The 5,000-nt window shown below is 47.0% G+C and overlaps 1 protein-coding gene across 2 annotated transcripts in view; it reads left to right on the plus strand.

Annotated features, from left to right (window-relative positions):
- The window catches only part of bbs9 (Bardet-Biedl syndrome 9), a 225,146-nt gene that overhangs the window by 69,381 nt on the left and 150,765 nt on the right, over positions 1 to 5,000 (plus strand). The gene's annotated exons all lie outside the window — the stretch shown is intronic.

A 5,000-nucleotide genomic window follows, 5' to 3' on the forward strand; every position in this document is an offset into this window, starting at 1 on the left:
TTTTACAATGGAGTCAATGTGATTGTCCCACTTCAGATCCTGAGAGATGGTAGTGCCCAGGAACCTGAATGACTCCACTGCTTCCACAGTGCTGTTCATGATGGTGAGTGGGGGGAGTGCTGGGCTGTTCCTCCTGAAGTCCGCGATCATCTCCACTGTTTTGAGCGTGTTCAGCTCAAGGTTGTTATAACTGCACCAGACAGCCAGCTGTTCAACCTCCAGTCTGTAAGCAGACTCGTCAACGTTCCGGATGAGACCGATGACAGTGGTGTCGTCTGCAAATTTCAGGAGCTTGACAGTGGGGTCTTTACAAGTGCAGTCATTAGTGTACAGGGAGAAGAGCAGTGGGGAGAGAACGCACCCTTGGGGGGCGCCACTGCTGGTGGTGAGAGTCCTGGATGTGTGTTTCCCCAGTCTCACTCGCTGCTGCCGGTCCGTCAGGAAGCTGGTGATCCACTGACAGATCGAGGATGGTATGGAGAGCTGGGTCAGTTTGGCTGTGAGAAGACCAGGCATGATGGTATTGAAGGCCGAACTGAAGTCCACAAAGAGGATCCTTGCATAAGTCCCTGGTCTGTTGAGATGTTGCAGGATATAATGCAGTCCCATGTTGACTGCATCATCCACAGACCTGTTTGCTCTGTAAGCAAACTGAAAGGGATCCAGCAGGGGTCCAGTGAGGTCCTTCAGGTGGGCCAGCACCAGTCTTTCAAACGACTTCATGACCACAGACGTGAGAGCGACAGGTCTGTAGTCATTAAGTCCAGTGATTTTGGGTTTTTTGGGGACAGGAATGATAGTGGAGTGTTTGAAGCAGCAGGGAACTTCACACTGCTCCAATGATCTATTGAAGATCTGTGTGAAGACCGGGGCCAGTTGGTCAGCGCAGGCTTTTAAACAAGCAGATGAGATGCCGTCTGGGCCTGAGGCTTTCCTAGTCTTCTGTTTTTTGAAGACTCGGCTCACGTCCTCCACACAGACCTTAAGCTCAGGTTGGATGGCAGGAGGGGGGAGTGGGATTGCAGGAGGTGATGGTGAATGTGTGAAGTGCAGGTTAGAGCCGGTGTGTGGTGTGAATGAGGGCTTTTCAAACCTGCAATAAAATGAATTTAAATCATCAGCCAGGTGTTGATTGTCCACAGATCGGGGGTATGATGACTTGTAGTTAGCCATTCCAGACTGATGATGGGTCGTTAGATGAAAACTGGTTTTTCTGTTTATCAGAGTAGTTCCTTTTAGCAACTCTGATCTCCTTTGTCAATCTGTTTCTGGCCTGGTTATACAAGATTTTATCCCCACTTCTGTAAGCATCCTCTTTGGCATGACGAAGGTGTTTGAGTTTCCCAGTAAACCATGGTTTATCATTAGTGAATGATAAGAATGTCCTGGTAGGAATGCATGTATCCTCACAGAAACTTATATATGATGTTACAGTATCTGTGAGCTCATCCAGATCGGTGGTAGCAGCTTCAAAAACAGTCCAATCAATGCAATCAAAGCAGGCCTGTAGATCCTGCTCTGCTTCATTAGTCCATCTTTTCACAGTCCTTATTCCAGGTTTAGCTGATTTCAGTTTCTGCCTGTAGGTCGGAATAAGATGAACCAAACAGTGATCAGAGAGCCCCAAAGCTGCCCGTGGGACGGAGTGATACACATTCCATATTGTGGTGTAACAGTGGTCCAGTATATTACTGTCTCTGGTGGGACATGTAACGTGCTGTCTGTATTTTGGTAGTTCACGGGAAAGATTTGCTTTGTTAAAATCCCCAATAATTATTAGAAGAGAGTCCGGGTGCCTTTGTTCCGTTTCAGATATTTGTTCAGCCAGCTGTTGTAGCGCCGCGCTCACGCACGCGTCTGGAGGGATGTAAACATTCACGAGAATGAAAGAGGAAAACTCCCGAGGCGAGTAGAAAGGTTTGCAATTAATGAAATGGGTCTCTAAGTTAGGAGAGCATATCTTGTTCAGTGTTGTTATATCTGAACACCAATTTTCGTTAATGTAGAAACACAATCCCCCACCTCTCTTTTTCCCCGTTAGCCCGCGATGCGATCCGCTCGGAACAGCTGGAAGCCCGACAGATGTATTGCGTTGTCCGGTATGGCTTCACTCAGCCAGGTTTCAGTGAAACACAGAGCAGCAGAGTTAGAAAAGTCCTTGTTAATCCTTGTGAGGAGAAGTAGTTCGTCCATTTTGTTAGGAAGGGATCGGAGGTTCGCAAGATGAATGCTGGGGAGAGCAGTGCGCAGGCCGCGCTCGCGGAGTTTAACCAGCGCGCCGGCTCGCTTCCCGCGTTTGCGTCTGACCGCGCGTTTGAACAACAACGCTGCACCTCCGACGAGAATGTCCAGCAAAACGTCTGAATAATCAAAAACTGTATAGAAGTTTTCTGGTGTGTGTTTAGTCAAAATAATGACTAAACACAGGACAAACGAACAAAAACAACACAATAGCTGGAGAGCTCCACACCGAGGCAGCCATCTGCGACGCCATCTGCTTGTAACTTCCTGCACACTGCCGCACACACACACACACACACACACAAACACACACACACACACACACACTCACACTCACTCACACACACACACACACACACACTCACACTCACTCACACACACACACACACACACACACACACACACACACACACACACACACACACACACACACACACACACACTCTCTCACACACTCTCTCACACACACACACACACACACACACACACACACACACACACACACACACACACACACACACACACACACACACACACACACACACACACACACACACAGACACACACACACAAACACACACTCACTCTCAGACTCACACAAACACACTCTCACACTCACTCACTCACTCACTCACTCACTCACTCACACACAGCACTAGTAGTGTTCAGTTAATCGTTTTACAGCACTAGTATATACACCTATGTGTTCTAGCACAGAATTCTGAGCGTGATCCAGATCACCAGTAGACGTGTAAGTGCTGAGATGCGGGACTCAATGGTGCCCTAAAGGTCACACACACCCCTTTAATCCTCACAACACACACTCACGCTGCTTTTGTCCAGGGAATTCCTGTCTAAGTGCTTCTGTGCTGTGTGTGTGTGTGTGTGTGTGTGTGTGTGTGTGTGTGTGTGTGTGTGTGTGTGTGTGTGTGTGTGTGTGTGTGTAATGCGTGTGCTGGATTCCAGCGCTGGGCTACTGTCAGCGCAGGGCAAGAGAGGTCAGCACAAATGGCCCTAGTTTAACCACTTACATGCCAGACCGGTTTAAAGAGGGGTGTCACGCTTTCTGCCGGCGCACACCAACACGACGGGCTAGTGTTTGCCCACGGCACTGAGAGAGACAGAGGTTAAAAGCTTGAGAGAGAGAGAGAGAGAGAGAGAGAGAGAGAGAGAGAGAGGGAGCTTTTAAAGCACATAGAAAGTGCTGTCGCCCGATGAGCTGATAGGAGCTCAGACAGAAAGAGTGTGTGTGAGTGACAGTCGGACGTTTGTGTGTGTGTGTGTGTGTGTGTGTGTGTGTGCTGGTGGGCCAGACACTTAATCTAAGTGCTCTGCAATCAGGCATTACTCTGGTTCAGTCACCTGTGTGAACACACACAACACTACACATGAAGCAGATCACCTTACTAAAGACCACACAGACCAACTCAATTGATGAGAAGTCTCTGTAATCCACTGACTCGAGTGGATTTTAAAGTGGACATATCATGAAAATCTGACTTTCTCCATGTGTAAGTGCTGTAATCGGGTCCCGCTGCTTCTACCAACCCAGAAAACATGAAAAGTGAAACGCAGTAACTTTGTTCTGGTGGGTCTTTCTCTGCAAGCATGTCAAAAAATAAGCCGATGAGATTTCTCTCCTTCTGACGTATGAAGAGGATCTTATTATAATATTACCGGCCCTTAATCTGCACCTTTACACACACGGCACGACATTTGGTTCAGTGTAACTCCACATCAACTACATAAATGTCTCCAATAACATTCAGAAACTCTTCCTGAGTCTCTCCGTAAGGCTGCTCTCGCTACTGGTTATTCTGGGATTCTGGATGAGTGCGATTGGCCGGTTTTGTTATTGCCGGAGTTTCTGAAGCTCGTGTAAAGACTCCGCCCTCTTCTGAACGGAGGCGGAGCTTCAGCTCATTTGCATTTAAAGAGACACACACTAAAAAACTGTGTTTTTGCTCACATTCATAAAGTGGCAAATTTGCCAAGCTATAATAAATGATCTGGTATTTTGAGCTGAAATTTCTTTCACATTCTGGAGACACTGTAGATTTATATTACATCTTGTGAAAAGGGGCATAATATGTCTTTAAGAATAATCACAGTAAAACTGAGATGGCAGTGTGAGTGTGATTTGATAGCAGTTTTTGTGCGCTGCGTGTTTCAGAGTGAAGTGTGCTACTGTGTTCATGTGCACGTGAGCAGCTCATGATCGGACTCTGTTCACTGTAATGATGCATGAACAATCTCTTTATCTGCTCTGAGTTTGGGCCACTAATAACTAGGGGTGTCGAAATTAATCGCTTCTACGATGCATTGCGATGCAGACGAGGATGATTCGGTATCGGTTCAGTAATAGACCATAACCGATTATAATGTACTGACGCTTTTCTGACGTCATTTGTCGCGTATGTGCTGTGTCGCGGGAGCATACAATGACAGAGGGAGGCGAGATGCGAGTGCGAGTAATTAAAAATGCTCCAACTACTTTAAAAGCAGTGGTGTAGTCTACGTGATACGCAGGTATACGCCGTATACCCACTAGGAAATGTCAAAGATCTCCGTATACCCACTTTAATAAGCGTGAGGATTTGTAACAACATCGTTTTGTGAAAGAACTTTCATTCATAAATTCCCCCGCCGTACGTCTGTGTTTGCGCAGCGACACGGATCGAACCGCGGAATCCAGCAACACATGTAACTTAGCCGACTGTAAAGTGGAACGTCACGCAATTTGGCCATTTTTGAATGAA

The sequence above is a fragment of the Siphateles boraxobius genome, unplaced genomic scaffold (genome assembly GCF_051911475.1).
Source record: "Siphateles boraxobius isolate OS27281-9 unplaced genomic scaffold, OSU_SipBor_1 45, whole genome shotgun sequence".
Taxonomy (NCBI): domain Eukaryota; kingdom Metazoa; phylum Chordata; class Actinopteri; order Cypriniformes; family Leuciscidae; genus Siphateles; species Siphateles boraxobius.